Below are 20,046 nucleotides of genomic sequence, written 5' to 3'. Positions count from 1 at the left end.
CTAATCCTACCAACCATAAACACAAAGTGCTACTAAAACAACCCATCAAGGCGATGTCAGACCCTAGATAAGAACCCATTTCTGATACTTGTCTCCACAACACTTGTCTCAACCACTGCTCAGCTGTGCTTCCCAGTTAAGGTACTGAAATTCTCCATGTGAATTACCTAGTTTTAAAAATGTGGCTTATAATAATGTTTTGCATTTGCATACTGGTATTCCTTTTTCATTTGTATATCTCAAAGCACTTTGTAATGTTAGGTCTGACCAAAAAGCTCAGTTTTACAGACAGCAGTGCCAGGCATGTAGATATGAGACATGTTTTCTTAGTTGCACTGTGGTCTACAGCAGTGCTACTCAAAGCGTTGGTCCGCTTGCCAGTCCGTGAGCCATCGGCTGCCGGACTGCGCACACATTGAGGAAAAAAATTGCCAGTCCCCCACATCAGATAGCTTGAGAAGCACTGGTCTACAGGATGAGACTTGCGTAAGTCACATCAAACAGCTGGGTTCTACGCCCAGTAATGCAAGACCCTACAAGCCTCAAGTCTTGTAAGACAATAGCTTAGCTAAACTAATCAAGGCCTAAAAAGCCTTAGCATAAGCAGCTAACCAAGAGTAACCTTCGATCATAAGATGTCACAAGGTAGAATGCAGTAATGACTGAAGTGCTGACAAGTAACCACAAAATGTTACTTGTTACCAGCTTTAGATATTTTTGAGTTAGGGACATCAGCAGTTGTCCGACTGCAAGAATGCCAAGGTAACTAACTGACTTATACTAATAAGCTTGAGGTAAAAGGTTTAGTAGCCTCTGGGAGAAGGGCATTCAAACATTAGTGGAGTGTGGAAGTTCAAATAAGGAAAAGCAGCTGAAACCCCTACCTAATATGCATTGGGCATAGTGGTATCAGGGTAACACCTGTCTCCCCGCCTGCCTTGGGAGATAGCAGGATAAAGACTAGAGCCATGCAAATCTGTAGATATCCATGGATCATTTTTGCAGCTCGGATGTAGATGGGTGGTAAGGATGGTGACTAACACTTCAGGTTTTTCTGCAAAGAATGGTGTGAATATATGAATGCTCAAACACTAATTTTATACTATGTCTACCTTCCTTGCTGGTGTGATGCTGTCTAAAGGTGAAGGTAGCCATCTACACGAATATGGTCACCACTTGTGACAAAATTGTGATAAATCTTGTACAAAGTGTGCCTTGTGTGGTATCATTGGAAAAGTTATCTGCTGAGTATTATTATCTTGTTATAATGTGTGTATTGACATTGTGTGTGGAGTTATGAAATGTTGCTAGATATTTGTAACTCAAACATGCTGAGAGTCTGACTAACATCCCCAGGTTAGCTCTTCAGGAATAACAAAGGAACTGCAAACAAAAGCCTTTGCATGTCATTCCTGAAGACACCTCAAGTGGCATGTACGCAAAATGTACAAGCAAAAATTTACAATTCATATGAAAGACTGATTGCAAAGCACATATGCCATGGAACTGCCCGACCCCATGATACAGCAAGGATTTTTCCCACAAAAAGGGTCAAGATATAAAAAGGGAGAACAAAGACCCCTAGCCACCCCTTTCCTACCACATCTCTGGACTGGTGAATTCTGATGGGAAAGTTTAAACAAAAGGACTGAGGTCCCCAAAAACTATTTGGGCAACCCAAAGAGACTTACAGAAAACTAGCAGATTTAACATCCCTGTTATCATTTTGGATTTACAAGCTCTAATTCACCTATAAAGTATTTTACCTGCTTTAACCTCTAAATACAGTAACTCTCATTTCTTTTTCTTAGCTAATAAATCTTTAGATAGTTTACCAAAGAATTTGGCTGACATCGTTGTCTTTGGTATGAGACCTTGAGCATCCATCCAATAAGTCAGTGCTTCTCAAGCTATCTGATGAGGGGGACCGGCAATTTTTTTTCCCAATGTGCGCGCAGACCGGCAGCCTATGGCTCGCGGACCAGCCCTGGTCCGCAGACCACCACTTTGAGTAGCACTGCAATAAGTGACTTGCTCTTTGGGGCTGGAAGAACCTAATGTGTGGTGATTTTTGGTTTTAATAACCTTTCATCACAGAAGTCCAGTTTTGTCTGGGTAGTAATATAGGGACTGTCTGTGGCTGTATGGTAAGCTAGGATACTGATCCGGGAGCACACATTTGTTGCAGGGTTGGTTAAATCTAATTATAGGATATATCACCACTGAGGGAGTGTCAGCCCAGTTCTTTGACAGTCTGACCTGAGAGTGGCCCTCTTAGCTGTGACCCATACCAGACACCATGACAGCTGGGTTTGAGTGTTTGTAACTTTGCTAACTGTGTTAAAACAACTATTTCAAATACAGATGTTTCTTCCTAAGTCTGAGTGTTGCAACCATGCACACCGGGGTTGCCAACATAACAATAATTCTAACAACACTGGGCCTGATTTTGGGACTAGAACATATCAAACATCAGAGTGTTAACTGAGAATTCCTAAGTAATCAATATAATTAATACACAATCAATATATCAGGCAACATGTGAAGTGCACAGAATTAAGTCCAGCCCATGGAAAAAGCATGACTAGAACTCAAGACCACATGACTCCCAGCACTTTGATCCTTTCTCTACTTTAAAAGGGCATATTGGTGGGGAGAAATAGCAGTAACAACAGGAGAATCTCTTTGTCTAGATCTTGCATTTCAAGTCACTAAGAGCTTGTCTACACAGTGCTGGAGTGCAAGTTGGAAGGTGTCAATTATAGAGGGCTTTAAGGTATTGTGCCCTAGCTGCCCTATGTAGATCCTGCTGGCATGCTCTAAAAGATACCTAGTTCGTGTTGATGTAGTCCTGTTTCAAATAGTAACTAATCCAAATCAACTCATACAAGGACACCAAAAGGCACATGTCAAGCCTTTGGATGGTCTCCCAGGCAAAGTTCTACTTCCAGCTGAGATACCACATTTCAGAAAAGATTGAATGCTTTTAAATAGCAAAAAATGGCAAGCTTATTACTCTCCATTCATGTTGTCCTAGCAAACAGGGGAACCCTTTGTTGTTGAACATTTAAAAGGAAAAAATACCCTCTAACACAAGCAAATGCTGGACGCATTACACCCCAAAAGCCAGAAGTTTGGGGAAATTATAAATCATATAAAACTGGAAATATCATAGAAAGATTTGTGCAGCCTTCACTATAGCTTTAGCAGCTCCAAGTATAATAGCACAGGAATATTAAACATCGTGTTGTAGCTGAGACAGCTCAACCCTTACCCATTTCATGTTCCCTACTTGGCTTTTTGTCCAAAAGTTTCTCATCGATATCAGAGTATAAATCGTTCTGCAAAATAAAATATGTAAAAGAAACAATGATGTATTATTATGAATTTCATAACTTTCCCCCCCTTTCTTACATCAGTCATGTAGAAAGAGGATTCACAGGCCCTCAGAGCATAATCTCTAATTCCCTTTTACAAAGAATGTAAAGCACAAAGAGTGGAATTTTCAAAAGCACCTAAGTCCCTTAGGAGTACTCACCAATTGAAAATCAATAGCACTTGTGCTCCTAAATCACTTAGGAAAACCGGATTTGCAAAGCACCTATCAAAACATCTTGAGGGCTAAAGTATGAGAGTTTTCATCTGTCAAATACTGGAAGTTTAACCCCCAAGAATGGAAACCCTCTGAACGTTACCAACAAACCTGATCTCATTCTTTGAGGAGATTACAAGTTTCTTTGTTAAAGGTAACTGCATAGATATACTATACTTAGTTCCACATAACATTCTGATTAAAAAATGAGCACTGTATAATATACAATATCATAAAGCACACATTAAATGGATTAAACTGGCTAACTGACAAATCTCGAAAAGTAGTTGTCAATGGGGAATCATCACAGAATGGAGTGTTTCTATTAGGGTTTCACATCAATGGGCACTAGGCCCTATGCTGTTCAACATCATCATCTACAATCTGGAAGTAAATATAAAATCAGTGCTGATAAAAATTTGTGGATGACCCAAAAATTGGAGAAGTGGTAAATAACGAGGAGAGGACAGTCACATTGAGTGATCTGGATCACTTGGTAACTTGAGCCCATTTAAACAAAATGTGTTTTAATACATCCAAATGCGAAAATAAATCTAGGAACAAGGAATGCAGCCTATACCTACAGAATGGGGGTACCCCGTACCCTGAAAAGCAGTGACTCTGAAAAGGATTTTCAACAACTGTAAACAAAGAGTAACTATTAATGGAATGATGTCAGATTGGAGGGAGGTCTCAAGTGGGGTTCCATAGGGATCTGTTCTGGGGCTGGTGTTGTTTAACATCTTTATTAATTACCTGGATACAGGAAGAGAGAGCATGCTGATCAAATTTTCAGATGACACAAAGCTAGGGGGGGCAGCCAATCCTTGGGAGCATAGAGCTAATATTCAAAGGGATCTTGATAAATTGGAGAACTGGACTATAGACAACAAAATGAAATTTAACAAAGACAAATGTAGGTTGCTAAGAGAAGAAAAAACAAATGCACAAATACAGAATGGGGGATAACTGGCTTGGCAGCAGCACTGCTGAGAACGATCTGGGAGTTGTGGTAGATCACAACCTCAACATGAGTCAACAATGCAATGGTGTTGCAAAAAAAGCAAATGCAATTTTAGGTTGCATTAACAGAGATGCATAGCATGCAAGTCATGGGAGGTGATAGTACCCTTCTACTCAGCGCTGGTTAGGCCTAAGCTGGAATACGGTGTCCAATTTTGGTCACCAATGTATAGAAAGGAAATAGAGAAACTGGAAAGGATCCAGAGACAAGTAACAAAGATGATTAAAGGGCTGGAAGGCAGGCCATATGAGCAAAGGCTGAAGGAACAAGGTATGTTTAGTTTGGAAAAGAGAAGATTAAGGTGGGACATGAAAGCTGTCTTCAATTACTTGACAGGATGTCATAAAAAAGATGGAGAAAAGTTGTTCTCTCTTGTCACAGAGGGCAGGACAAGAGGCAATGTGTTCAAACTACAGCAAAGCAGATTTAGATTAAACCTAGGAAAAACTTCCGAACAGTAGGACAATGAAACAGGTTCTGGAAGCTCCTTCACTGGAGGTTTTCAAAAAGAGGCTGTCTTGGATGGTTTAGACACAACAAGTCCTGCATCTTGGCCGGGGTTAGACTAGATGACCCTTGTGTGGTCCCTTCTAACCCCATAGTTCTATGATTTAGAGGTCATAGTGGACAATCAATTCAACAAGAAATCCCAGTGCAATGCTGTGGCAGAAACGGCTAATGCGATCCTTGGATGTATAAACTGGAATGTAGTGAGCAGGAGTAAAGAGGCAATTTTTCCCTCTATATATGGCATTGGTAAGATTGATACTGGGCTACTGCATCCAGTTCTGCTGTCCATGTTTTAAAACAAATCTTGAAAAATAGGAAATGGTGAAGAAAAGAGCCACAAAAATTATTTAAGAACTGGAGAAAATACTTTCTAATGAGAGATTTAAAGAGTTCAATATGTTTCACTTACCAAAAAGAAGATTGAAATGTGACTCGATTAAGGCATAAGTATCTTCAGGGAGAAAAAAACATGTAATACAGGGCTTTTTAATCTATCAGAGAAAGGTGTCACAAGAACTAATGGCTGGAAGCTGAAGCCAGACAAATTCAGATTAGAAATTAGGCACAAATTTTAAACAGTGAGAGTAATTAATCATTGGAACAAACCACCAAGGACGTGGTGGAATCTCAATCTGTTGATGTCTGAAAATCAGGACTGGATGTCTTTTTGGAAGATATGCTTTAGTCACGTTCAAGTTATGCTATAATCAAAAAGAAGCTATTGAGCCCAAAGCAGAGGTAACTTGGTGAAGTTTAATGTTCTGTGATACACAGGAGGTCTGTCTAGATGATCGTACCCCTACTCGCCTTTCATTCTGAATCTATGAATAAACAACTTATTTTAGATATGAAGCATGGCTACATGCTTCAACATGATGTGAGCTTTAATTTTATGTTTGAGACCTGTCTGGGAGGTGGCTTCCTACCTTTAGGGAGCCTCTGGTCTTGCTCATGACCGCATCAAAGGTAGGTTGAGATGTTACTAAAGAAAGTGACGATTTTGAAATGTCCTTTTTGTTAAGAAGTGAAGGGTGACGAGAGGGACTCGTTGCACCATCTCCTGGGGAAAAAAAACAAACCCATCAATAAATAACTGCAAAGGCCTTGTTCTATAAAGGAAGTGGGATTATGTGGAACGCTAAAAAGAGTTTTTATCAGAAACATACTCCTGACAAATAGAGGAGCCAGGTGCAAGTTATGCAGACCTTCCTAACTGAGTAGCAATAAAGGTTTGTTTCCACCACACCACTTCTCACTGTACGCCATTTACAATATTTCATGTGTCGTTTTGTCCTTCTTTACTTCATTTGTCTCTTTGAAATAAAATGTTTATCTTACCCATGTTCTCCCAGCTGACAGTATGTATGTCCTACACCTTTGGCATAAACAGGTCCCTAGTACACAGGGTAGGAATCTTCTAGAAAACAGCAGTTACTGGGCTACTTGCTTTTACTCCCCTCATGCAGGGTTGGGAACTCATAAGAGGAGCAGTAGCTCCAATCACTCTTCGATTCTTTCCACTTATTCAGGAATTCCTTTGCAAGAGACTCCAGAGAAAGGTGACATTTTAGAAGTGATAGTAAAGTAATGCTATTTGCAGACCTGGGAGACAACGCAGAGGCAAAAGGCAGTTCCAGATACTGTCCATATTATATTATGTTAATATGTACCTTGATTTTTAATCTTTGGGTCTTCAGATAACAGCTTATTCAGGCACTTCACATGACTTTCAAATTCTACCCTTTGAGAAGCATGCTCTTGCAATTTTCTCAGGTGGTATGCCATTTTTTTCTCTAGCACTACTCGTTTCTACAATATTTTAAGGAAAATGTTAGAGGTATTTAACACAAGATTGTCATTGCATAGAGCAAAAAAATGTTCTTTAGTGCAATGATATTTTGATAAAAGTTTCTGTTCAAACTTTTATAATATTTTATCAATCTATTAGTTATCAGGGTGATATGTATAGACGTCAAATGTACCTTAAATGTATTAACGAATTTCAATACCTACGGCTCCATCTAGTTTTTAAATTAAAAATCTGTTATCTGTCACTATTAATTAATGACACAACAAAAATTTGTATATACCTTTTGTTTTAGCTCCCCACAGTGCCTATCCAATACTAACTCAACATGTGGGACATATAGTCTATAAAAAAACCACATTAGTTACACTGACCTAAGGGCTGGTGTGGACAGCGCTATGTCGGTGGGAGAAGTCTCCAGCCAACATGGCTACCGCTGCTCAGGGAGGTGGAGTAATTATGCCAACAGAGAGTTCTCTCCCATCAGCATAGAGCATCTGCACTAGCAGCGCCACGGCGGCACAGTTACGTCCGTTTGGCTGCACCACTGTAGCGATTCTAGTGTAGGTGAACCCTTGGAAATGAATAAAACTTAAAATGCTCCTAGGAGAAAAGAAACAAAAAAATGTGTTATACACCAGTGCCTCCTTCTGGACATCAATGAACACAGCAGAGACCCCCAGAAGAACAAACATCTGAGAGCTAGTTGACGAGCGTCAAATAAAAAAGAAGAAGATTGCCCGTAGGTTAAAAAGTTCTGACATCCCTGCCATAGCGGATTGTCAGTGACAATTACAGAAAACCAAGAGGTGACTGTGGTACAATAAACAGCTGAAGTAAATGGAACTCCTCACTGTGAGAGGTTAATCATGTGTTTCGCTTTTCAGAACTGGGATCCAAGGGAGGACTGGGATGTCCTAATTAGATTATTTTCAAAAGCTTTCATTTTAACACCACATGGTTCCTTTTTTTTGGATAAAAACTTTTATTTAACCTTGTCTTCTCATTCTCCAATCTCCCCTTATTTAAAAATGTAACCAGAACAAGCAATTCAAACTATTTCCAGAGGAGCTATGTGTCCCACTCAAACTTAAAATTCACAACTATGATCAGAATCTAGAAGAGATTTTTATTTTGGATAGCATTACTGATTACACTTATCTAGATACTGTACTTATGGTCTTAATCATTAGCTTATTTCTTCTGTGGCATGTGAGTTTTAAAGAAATAGCTACTTAATATACCTTTTTAGCTTTCTCTTCTCTTCTTTTCCATCGCAGTTCTTCAATTCTTGCTTCTCGTTTCACATCCTCTCCAATTTTCAGCAGAAGTAACATCTCTTTTTGCTTCCATTCCTAAGGATCACAGATTTATCAGATCATGCCAAAAGGAGATAATTATTCGTGTATTTTACTTTCTATGTACAACTTTTCTGCTGCTTCATTTAATGATTTTCTGTTCACTATGGTATATTTTAAACACTTTGGGCCAAATTCATTCCTAGTGTCAGATCACAGCAGTCAGTGATGTAACCACAGTGATAAATTTGGTACCTTTAAAATTATTTTCCCAACATATTAAACTCTACAAACAGCAGAAAGATTATTGGCTTGACAGGGGGCTGGTGGGAAAGCAGAATGACAAGCATTTTTCATGACTTTTCTTTCAGCCATGACCAGTTTAGAATCACTGCCTTCCAAAGCTACATGTTCTGACACTTGCACCATGAAGCCCTGTGGTTAGCCCTCTTCAATGCAGCCTAATCTCCCTGATTGCGGTCACAATTTTGCACCCAGAAAAATTCTACTTGTATTCACTTTGTCCCTACAAATTGTCAGAAGCACTGATCCTGCTATTTAGTCTTGTAAACATGTGCTTGTGAATGGAAATCAGGGATGAAATTCTGCTTCATTTAATTCAATGGGAGTTTTGCCATTGACTTATAGGAGCCAGGACTTCACCCCTACACAACTAATGATAGGATTGAGCCTGTAAAAAGCAGGCCTAAAAGGGGAACAGTGTCTAGAAATCAGGGTCATACAGTATTGATATGTAACTCTGCCTATCAGGCTTAAATATTTACAGGTTCTTTTTTATGTCCAACATATACCTGGATCCTGTAAACACTTAGACACATGTTTACTACTAGGCATGTGAGCAACCCTATTGAACTCAATGGGACTGCTCAGACACTTGACGTAAAGCACATGCATAACTGTTTGCCGGAGTGGGTCCATATTTATCAACTTTTTAAAATTCTTTGTGAACTTGCTAGTAAACTCATTGGCTGCTGGCAATTTAAATTATTTGTCCATTGGCTCATTAAGATGTGTGTTTGGGTATATATAAATTGCATGGTGTCTTTCAATTTCTTGTTTCTAACCTCCTCCATTTTTAGATGAAGAATAGGTTGTTTCTTTTTCTTTTTTTCGTGTTGCCTTTTCTCTTCCTCAGCCTGTTGAAGGAGATGTTTTTCTTCCGCGATGCACTTAATTTTTTCCAATTCTTTATTAATCATGTCTACATATCTTTAAATAAAAAATGTAAATCATTGGTAAGAATCAGCTGGAGTCATCTTACCCAGTCAATTTTCTACTCAGTCCCTGCTATCATCTTTGCCTGAGTTTCTGTTTGCTTAAGCCCGCTGAAGAATTTACAACTGACTTCACAAATGTCTAACTTAATTCATACCCAGTATATTAACAATTCTAATACATTTCATTCTTTCATAATTTAGACTCAATAAAAATAAGGCCTCAACCTTGCAAGGAGTTCCATGCAGGCCCCCAAAGACACTCCCAAATTATAAATTATTATGTGTCTTATACCTGTTCCTCATCTGTCTTTCTCGGTCTTGTAAATTTTCTCTTTCTTCTCGGAGCAGCCACTCTCTGAAGTGAGAGGTGTCAGCACCTTCTGGAAGCAGATTGGGATCCTGTAGTTTTGTCACTTGTTTTTCAAGCATTTTCTGAAAATCAAGAATGGATTTTAGGGCTTTATTTGCTGGAAATGCTTTCACGAGGCACCAGTCTCTCTCTCTGCATTGACACTTAAAATACTTAGAAAAGCAATTTGCTAAGGGCCAAACCCTCCCCTTTACCACCAAAATGACATGGAAAGGAGGGATATACATGCAGTTGGTAGGTGTGATGGGGTATACAAACTCCACGCTGGGCAACACAGAGTTAACGAGCTAATGTGACTCAGGTGGGGCACCGCACCTGTGAAACATGTCAGACTTGGAGAGAGGAACTTAAAAGGGAGAAACCCAGCTCAATCACTGGCAGATCAGCAAGGAGAGCTGACCGACTGACCGACCGACCGACCAACCAACCAAACAACCAAACAACCAACCAACCAACCAAAGGCAGGTTTCAGAGTAACAGCCGTGTTAGTCTGTATTCGCAAAAAGAAAAGGAGTACTTGTGGCACCTTAGAGACTAACCAATTTATTTGAGCATAAGCTTTCGTGAGCTATAATGAAGTGAGCTGAAGCTCACGAAAGCTTATGCTCAAATAAATTGGTTAGTCTCTAAGGTGCCACAAGTACTCCTTTTCTTTTTAACTAAAGGCAAGCACTCTTTAGCTGCCTGCTGCCTGGTGAGGGAAGGCCTGTTGCAGGTCCACCAGTGATGGGACCATTCCTTTATGCTAGCCAGTGAGCCTAGTTGGGCCCATAGCTTTGCAGAAGCCCTCTGAGAGCTTTACCATATCTCTGGGATGATTTGTTTGTGTTTACTTCTTTTCTTGTCAAACCTCAGAAAGGGAAAACTAACTGGGGCTCTGCTGGAGGGCTGAACCTCTTAAGCTTGGACTGGCATGCTGGAACACCTAGAGAGCGGAGGCCTAGGTGTGTGCTGGGGCCTCCCCAGGCTTAGGGGGTGCCACGGTGTGGAAACCCTGGTGACAATAGGCTACTGCAAGTCTGTGACATGTTCCCCTTTGGAATGAGCAACAATGCCTTTAACCACAGCTTTGTCCCGCCCCTTTGTTCCTTGCCCCCCCGCCTGGGGTTCCTTGCCCCCCTGCCCAGGGTTCCTTGCCCCACCTGAGCACTCGGAGCAGTTTGGGGGCTACCTACACCCCCTTTTTGAAAATGTATGCAGCATGCCGAGAAGGGAAACTCCCTCTTTGAGTGACTCACTCACGTCTACACTGTGGGGTTAAGTTGACCTAAGTTACGCAACACAATTTGCGTGAATAATGTAGCTGGAGCCAATGCAGCTTAAGTCGACTTATTGCAGTGTCTACACCACACTGGGTGGACGGGAGAAACTCTCCCATCGACTTACCTTATGCTTATTGTTCCACTGGAGTACCGGAGTTGACGGGAGAGCGGTCGGTGGTTGATTTAGCAGGTCTTCACTAGACCCACTAAATTGACCCCTGGTGAATTGATCACCACGGCGTCGATCCACCGACAAGTGGAGACAAGCCCAAACTGCCAAATTTGACAGTACAGACTTTTGAGAGGTCTGGTCTTTAGCTTTTCCATTTTTTTGTTTTAGAAAATAGTTACCTGCTCCCTGTGGGTTATATTGTGCCTTTGAGCACATCAGACACGTCTGGGAGGCAAATGGGGAGTACGGCAGTATTATTGTAAGCTTTGCATTTCACCCTTAAAACATTAGCTGTACAATCAACTCCTAGAATGTTGTCTGTCAATAAGCTGCCAAGATCCCTCCCATTTCAAGTTGTTAGCAGTGGACTCACCAGGGATGAAGAGAGGTGGTTGAGAGAGAAGAAAGCGAAGAGGAAAGCACAGCAGGCCTCAAGCACTAGGGGTGCACCAGCTTCATCCTCTGGTCTTGCGCCATATGCCTGCCCTATGCATGGTATGGACTCTTGCTCAAGAATTGGACTTTGTTAATACTTGCAGTGCTGTAGCATGATTCACGGTAACTGAACTGCTTTGCTGTTTACACCATTGTCTTTCAACCCAGATGGTTGCCACCAAAAACAGTGGACTCACTAACCAGACGTCAGCTTTATAGGCCATATACTTTGCTAGGCACAGAAGAGCGTGTTCTCAAAACTTTGGTAACAGTCCCATTGACTCTAATAAAGGATTAGCCATTGGGTAAACCCCAGTGGGAGGCTCTGCAGTCACTGTAATTTTTTTAGCTGACTGCTATTTTGTGTTTGTTTTTGAAACAAAACAGAATTTTAACTACTTTAATTAACTTACTTGTTCTCTCATATAATTTTTTTCAAACTCTAACTTAAGGGTGGTCAGATACTGTCTGTATTCATTGAATTCCTTTAGTGTACACACAACCTAAAAAGAAAAAGAGGTTGCATAGAAAATGGTTATTTGCTTTATATAGCCATGGATCTCAAAATACTTTCACATACAGTGCATATTACTGTCTTTACAGAGATAAATAGGTTGCTTATCAGTAACTATAGTTCTCTGAACATACAACCTGTACCAGTTTCCCACTGTAGAAGTTGCTGCTATGCAAGCCACAGAATTATTTCAAAATAGTGACCTGTGAGAGATCATGCATGCAGATCCTTTGGATCCAGCCGTCTAAACCACGAATATAAAACCTTTCTCCATCTAATCATCCCTAATTTCCCATCTCTCTGCTGGATGGTGCAGTCATGGAACCAAAACCCTCTTTTTGCACAGGATTAGGTTTTTGCTAAATCTTTATATTTTTATAGCGCTTAAAAGAAAACTGTTTGGTCTGTCTGACATGTCAGCTCCTTCTTTAGCTGTGGCCGTGGTCAGGGATCCTTCTCATGAGACTGTTATAAGATGAAGTCTGCTGTGTTTGGAAAAGGGAGCTATCGAATTGGTACCAAAACTGCATTTATGGTATTTTCTTATTTCAAAGAAAAATTAGAATTATTCAGAGGCTCGCTCTCTAAAAACAAATCTTTTGTGAAGCTTTATTGGAAAGATAAAATTGCTTGTTGTGACTCTGGGGAACATCATCTTTCCTTTAAGTAGTCAAGATTGCTTTAGGACCCTTGGCCTTTGGGATGTGAACACTACTTCCATATATCAACAAGGTAAAGTCACAAGAACTATGTCATGTTCAAGCCAGCAAAAATCAATATCAATACGAGCTTCGAGAATTGTCTGTCAATAATATTGAGCACTGGCTGTTGGCCATTTTACCCATACCTGCCCATTTTGCTTTCTTAGGTCTGACTTCTCAGTCACACTAAAGCCCCTTTACATTGCTCTCATAGTGAAAATTGGCCTTAAAGGGAGTGATTAAAATTTCAGGCCCTAATTTTCATTTGTCCATTTACTTTTTAAGGGTTAAATTCAGACCTGGGGCAAGAGGGGGCAACTCCATTGACTTCAGTGGACTGAATATGACCCTATAACTCTACATGGTTCTTACTGATAGAGTTGGATAGGTTTTTCTGGAAGTAATTGATTATTGCTTTCTTAGTCTTTCTTAATACTCTGTTTCAGACTTTTACCTCTAGGGTTCATTGTTAAAAAGTTTCAGGTTTACCTCTGCAACTAGATCACTGTGGTATTAACTATATTTCCTGCACTTCCCTATAATTATGATAGGGAACCCAGAATCCAGGCCTGATTCAGCAAAGCACATGTGGTTAATTTTAGTCCTGTGCTTAACTTCCATTGATTTCAAAAGATAGCATGAGCCACTGTAAATGATTAAATGTATTTTCACTTTAGACATACCACGAAGGAAAATAGCACTAACAGAGTGGAGAGTTTAAACGGGCAAGAGGTACCTAGAGAGACCACCCACGATCATGTGCTTATAGAACCAATGACAAGCAGTTCCCTAACGGTTAGAAGGGCCAGAATAGGCAAAAGCCAGTCAGGGCCAAGGGGTAAAAAGGGCTGGCTGCTTCTTCCAGGGAGCAGTTCTGAGTGAAGCTGGGACAGGGGAGAAAGGACTTCCCCATCTTAACCTAAAAGCCCAGCCTGGTTAGGGACCTAACTCTGACTACACTTCTTGATCGAGCCAGTGAAATTCCATGATGTAAAACAGTCTTTAGAACCCAAGTGGCCTCTTGAGCTGGATCTCCACTGTTGGAAAATTAAAAGGAGCAACTTGCTTCAGGCGATATCCCACTGATTCAGATGAACCCAAGACAGAGTCTCTTCTCTCTACTGAAGTAACCAGACAGAATCTGTCCATAGACAGCGAAAAGAGAGATGCACATTGACCCATACACAGCACCCCAGCAGAAAATGAAGCATGTCCAACACCTAGTTGGCTAGTGTGTTTGCCACCATCAATGGCTAAAGGGGCATGACACACCTTCTCCAAGTAACATACTTCTGCCTTGCATCGTGGTGGCTCATTGTGTTGGCTGTATGACCATTTACCCACCACTGATGCCTGCTACATGTGTTTTCTAGGAAGGCAAGATAAACTCTAAAGTAATATGGGTGGGAATTTCAAAAGCGCTTAGTGTTGGCCTCACTATTTCCATGGAAATCCAAAGTAAAGTTGTCCTTACCTTCAATGGGAACAGAGTTAGGCCAACACCAAGTGCTTTGAAAATCCCATTGACATAAATATTCATAACATCTTATATAACCTACTTTGTTATCGTTGGTGACATAACCTCCTTTCTTTAATCTCCGTAGATTATTTTTGCGCTTGTAATAGGAACGCAAATGTGGATCATGTAGACTTCTATATTTTGTTGTCATTAAGCGACAGTAAGGATCACCAAGATCAAAGCCACTAGGAGGTTGATAAAGCTGTAAAAATATATATTCGAAAATATTAACAGAATATTACCTATCTGAAAAAGAGATAAAGACATTTCACAGTTCCTAAATACACTGGCCAACACTTTCAAACATCAGGGTGTTGGATTAATTCCTGCTTTCAGCAGTTGCACTAGGTATGATTTTTACCCAAACAAAAAAGTGCTGTATTTATGGTACTCTTAATGTGAGAATAACTTGTGTCTTAATTTTAAATGTGTTGGTTTTTGGATGACTGCTCTACTGGCTGCAGTACTGAGATGATTAATTATTTTGGATATTTATATAGAATTTCAGTTGCTCTACTAACATTTTTAAAATGTACATCTATAGAAACAATTTTGCCCTTGAGTGAATTGTGCACAAGTTCTGTATTTGCAATCTGTTCATGTCTTTCTCTGGAATTCTTCATGTCTTTCACTGCAGTCGCAAAATTGTGGATGCTGTTCATGGTAGATGCAGGACTGGACCTGCAAAAATGGACACCTGGCTTGAAAATCCCTAAGATTTTATTCAGCTAATTTGAGTTAATATAAAATTCTGTAGCCATTCAGAAAAACTACTGGCAAAATTCTTTAGATGTTCTTTTTCTTCAGTTTTCAACATATTGTTCCAAACAATAAATGGTGGAGACTGGGGCTGGTTGTACAAGGAGACTGGTCCTGGGAGACAGTGGGGGAAACACATAGGAACATGGAGCTGATTGGCTGAGACAGGGTGAAGAACACTGACATCAGATGTGGTGCTGGGGGCCGGGGCGAGGCGGGGGAGGAAGCTGGGGCTGACTGGAGGAGACTGGGACTGGAAACCAGTAGGAGAAAACATAAAAAGGGGAGAAGAAAGGAGATCTAACAAGGAGCTATAACAATTGTTACTGTAACAATTCTGACAAGGAGCTGAGATGCGGGTGAGGGGAGAACTGGGACTGGCTGGCATAGGTAACTATAATTCAGGCATTTCTTAATTTTTGAGTGCTTGACTTTTCAACCTTAATAATTTTCTTTCAAGATAGTGTTTGTGTATGTGTAATAGGATATAAGATGTCAAGACATATAAAAGAGTAAAGAGACCGGATTCCAGAAAAGGATTTACCTTATCATATAAATTAATTACAGTAAATTCCTTGCCAAAAAACTATAGCACTGCAATAGTAAACTGGAAAATATTACCACATGGAAGAACCTAGGAATTTCCCTTCCAAGTCAGACCAGGGGTCCATTTAGTCGAGTATCCTGTCTCCCAAGGGGCTAGTGCCCGCTGCTTCAGAGGAAGGCACAAGAAACCACGCAGTGGGCAGTTATTAAATAATCTTCTGTGATGGGGTACAACAGGCATTTACTGCCTTACTGCCAAACACTCTGTTGGTTTGCAATACCCAGCTTCACAAAGTGGCCCTTTAAGGGTATGTCTACACTACGAAATTAGGTCGAATTTATAGAAGTCGGTTTTTTTGAAATCGGTTTTATATATTCGAGTGTGTGTGTCCCCACAGAAAATGCTCTAAGTGCATTAAGTGCATTAACTCGGCGGAGCGCTTCCACAGTACCGAGGCAAGCGTCGACTTCCGGAGCGTTGCACTGTGGGTAGCTATCCCACAGTTCCCGCAGTCTCCGCTGCCCATTGGAATTCTGGGTTGATATCCCAATGCCTGATGGGGCTAAAACATTGTCGCGGGTGGTTCTGGGTACATATCGTCAGGACCCCGTTCCCACCCTCCCTCCCCCCGTGAAAGCAAGGGCAGACAATCATTTCGCGCCTTTTTTCCTGAGTTACCTGTGCAGACGCCATACCACGGCAAGCATGGAGCCCACTCAGGTAACCGTCACCCTATGTCTCCTGGGTGCTGGCAGACGCGGTACGGCTTTGCTGCACAGTAGCAGCAACCCATTGCCTTCTGGCAGCAGACGGTGCAATACGACTGGTAGTCGTCCTCGTCGTGTCCGAGGTGCTCCTGGCCACGTCGGCTGGGAGCGCCTGGGCAGACATGGGCGCAGGGACTAAATTTGGAGTGACTTGACCAGGTCATTCTCTTTAGTCCTGCAGTCCTATTGAACCGTCTTATGGTGAGCGGGCAGGCAATACGGACTGCTAGCAGTCATACTGTACCATCTTCTGCCAGGCAGGCAAGAGATGAGGATTGCTAGCAGTCGTATTGTACCATCTTATGCCAGGCAGGCAAGAGATGAAGATGGCTAGCAGTCGTACTGTACCATCTTCTGCCAAGCAGCCATGAGATGTGGATGGCATGCAGTCCTTCTGCACCGTCTGCTGCCAGCCAAAGATGTAAAGGATAGATGGAGTGGGTCAGAACAAGAAATAGACCAGATTTGTTTTGTACTCATTTTCCTCCTCCCCTGTCTAGATCACACTGCAGTCAGTCACAGAGAAGGCGCAGCGAGGTTAATCTAGCCATGTATCAATCAGAGGCCAGGCTAACCTCCTTGTTCCAATAACAACGATAACTTTGGTGCACCATTTCTTATTGGAACCCTCCGTGCAGTCCTGCCTGAAATACTCCTTGATGTACAGGCACACCCTTTGTTGATTTTAGCTCCGTGAAGCCAACCCTGTAAGCCGTGTCGTCAGTCGCCCCTCCCTCCGTCAGAGCAACGGCAGACAATCGTTCCGCGCCTTTTTTCTGTGCGGACGCCATACCAAGGCAAGCATGGAGGCCGCTGAGCTCATTTTGGCAATTAGGAGCACATCAACCACCACACGCATTATCCAGCAGTATATGCAGCACCAGAACATGGCAACGCGATACCGGGCGAGGAGGCGACGTCAGCGCGGTCCCGTGAGTGATCAGGACATGGACACAGATTTCTGTGAAAGCATGGGCCCTGCCAATGCATGCATCATGGTGCTAATGGGGCAGATTCATGCTGTGGAACGCCGATTCTGGGCTCGGGAAACAAGCACAGACTGGTGGGACCGCATAGTGTTGCAGGTCTGGGACGATTCCCAGTGGCTGCGAAACTTTCGCATGCGTAAGGGCACTTTCATGGAACTTTGTGACTTGCTTTCCCCTGCCCTGAAGCGCATGAATACCAGGATGAGAGCAGCCCTCACAGTTGAGAAGCGAGTGGCGATAGCCCTGTGGAAGCTTGCAACGCCAGACAGCTACCGGTCAGTTGGGAATCAATTTGGAGTGGGCAAATCTACTGTGGGGGCTGCTGTGATGCAAGTAGCTCACGCAATCAAAGATCTGCTGATATCAAGGGTAGTGACCCTGGGAAATGTGCAGGTCATAGTGGATGGCTTTGCTGCAATGGGATTCCCTAACTGTGGTGGGGCTATAGACGGAACCCATATCCCTATCTTGGCACCAGAGCACCAAGCCGGCGAGTACATAAACCGCAAGGGGTACTTTTCGATAGTGCTGCAAGCTCTGGTGGATCACAAGGGACGTTTCACCAACATCAACGTGGGATGGCCGGGAAAGGTGCATGATGCTCGCATCTTCAGGAACTCTGGTCTGTTTCAAAAGCTGCAGGAAGGGACTTTCTTCCCAGACCAGAAAATAACTGTTGGGGATGTTGAAATGCCTATATGTATCCTTGGGGACCCAGCCTACCCCTTAATGCCATGGCTCATGAAGCCGTACACAGGCAGCCTGGACAGTGGTCAGGAGCTGTTCAACTACAGGCTGAGCAAGTGCAGAATGGTGGTAGAATGTGCATTTGGACGTTTAAAGGCGCGCTGGCGCAGTTTACTGACTTGCTTAGACCTCAGCGAAACCAATATTCCCACTGTTATTACTGCTTGCTGTGTGCTCCACAATATCTGTGAGAGTAAGGGGGAGACGTTTATGGCGGGGTGGGAGGCTGAGGCAAATCGCCTAGCTGCTGGTTACGCGCAGCCAGACACCAGGGCGGTTAGAAGAGCACAGGAGGGTGCGGTACGCATCAGAGAAGCTTTGAAAACCAGTTTTATGACTGGCCAGGCTACAGTGTGAAAGTTCTGTTTGTTTCTCCTTGATGAAACCCCCCGCCCCTTGGTTCACTCTACTTCCCTGTAAGCTAACCACCCTCCCCTCCTCCCTTTAATCACCGCTTGCAGAGGCAATAAAGTCATTGCTGCTTCACAGTCATGCATTCGTTATTCATTCATCACACAAATAGGGGGATGACTACCAAGGTATCCCAGGAGGGGTGGTGGAGGAGGGAAGGAAAATGCCACACAGCACTTTAAGCACAGCACTTTAAAAGTTTACAACTTTAAAATTTATTGAATGACAGCCTTCTTTTTTTTGGGCAATCCTCTGTTGTGGAGTGGCTGGTTGGCCGGAGGCCCCCCCACCGCGTTCTTGGGCGTCTGGGTGTGGAGGCTATGGAACTTGGGGAGGAGGGCGGTTGGTTACAGAGGGGCAGCAGTGGCAGTCTGTGCTCCAGCTGCCTTTGCTGCAGCTCAACCATACACTGGAGCATTCTGGTTTGGTCCTGCAGCAGCCTCAGCATTGAATCCTGCCTCCTCTCATCACGCTGCCGCCACATTTGAGCTTCAGCCCTGTCTTCAGCCCGCCACTTACTCTCTTCAGCCCACCACTTACTCTCTTCAGCCCTCCACCTCTCCTCCCGGTCATTTTGTGCTTTCCTGCACTCTGACATTATTTGCCTCCACGCATTCGTCTGTGCTCTGTCAGTGTGGGAGGACAGCATGAGCTCGGAGAACATTTCATCGCGAGTGCGTTTTTTTTTCTTTCTAAGCTTCACTAGCCTCTGGGAAGGAGAAGATCCTGTGATCATTGAAACACATGCAGCTGGTGGAGAAAAAAAAAGGGACAGCGGTATTTAAAAAGACACATTTTATAAAACAGTGGCTACACTCTTTCAGGGTAAACCTTGCTGTTAACATTACATACATAGCACATGTGCTTTCGTTACAAGGTCGCATTTTGCCTCCTCCCACCGCGTGACTACCCCCTCAACCTTCCCCCCTCCCTGTGGCTAACAGCGGGGAACATTTCTGTTCAGCCACAGGCAAACAGCCCAGCAGGAATGGGCTATACTGAGTGTCCCTGAAGAAAAGCACCCTATTTCAACCAGGTGACCATGAATTATATCTCACTCTCCTGAGGATAACACAGAGAGAGAAAGAACGGATTTTGGTTGAATGCCAGCAAACATACACTGCAATGCTTTGTTCTACAGTGATTCCCGAGTATGTGTTACTGGCCTGGAGTGATAAAGTGTCCTACCATGAAGGACGAAATAAGGCTGCCCTCCCCAGAAACCTTTTGCAAAGGCTTTAGGACTACATCTAGGAGAACCGCAAATGCCAGGGCAAAGTAATCCTTTCACATGCTTGCTTTTAAACCATGTATAGCATTTTAAAAGGTACACTCACCAGAGGTCCCTTCTCCGCCTGCTGGGTCCAGGAGGCAGCCTTGGGTG

The 20,046-nt window shown here is 42.6% G+C and overlaps 1 protein-coding gene and 1 long non-coding RNA gene across 3 annotated transcripts in view; one reads left to right on the top strand and one right to left on the bottom strand.

The window, feature by feature from the left end:
- TRMT2B (tRNA methyltransferase 2 homolog B) overlaps nucleotides 1-20,046 on the top strand; it is a 57,102-nt gene that overhangs the window by 11,332 nt on the left and 25,724 nt on the right. The window lies entirely within an intron of this gene.
- On the bottom strand, nucleotides 7,956-9,816 carry LOC140916941 (uncharacterized). Its single transcript, XR_012160692.1, has 3 exons — nucleotides 9,762-9,816; nucleotides 9,317-9,461; nucleotides 7,956-8,288 (listed from the first exon to the last, which is right to left on the bottom strand). It is a non-coding gene; the product is annotated as an uncharacterized lncRNA (long non-coding RNA).

The sequence above is a fragment of the Lepidochelys kempii genome, chromosome 9 (genome assembly GCF_965140265.1).
Source record: "Lepidochelys kempii isolate rLepKem1 chromosome 9, rLepKem1.hap2, whole genome shotgun sequence".
In the NCBI taxonomy this organism is placed as follows: Eukaryota; Metazoa; Chordata; order Testudines; family Cheloniidae; genus Lepidochelys; species Lepidochelys kempii.
Note: the sequence above shows the minus strand (reverse complement) of the source record. Positions and strands in the feature narration are given on the sequence as shown.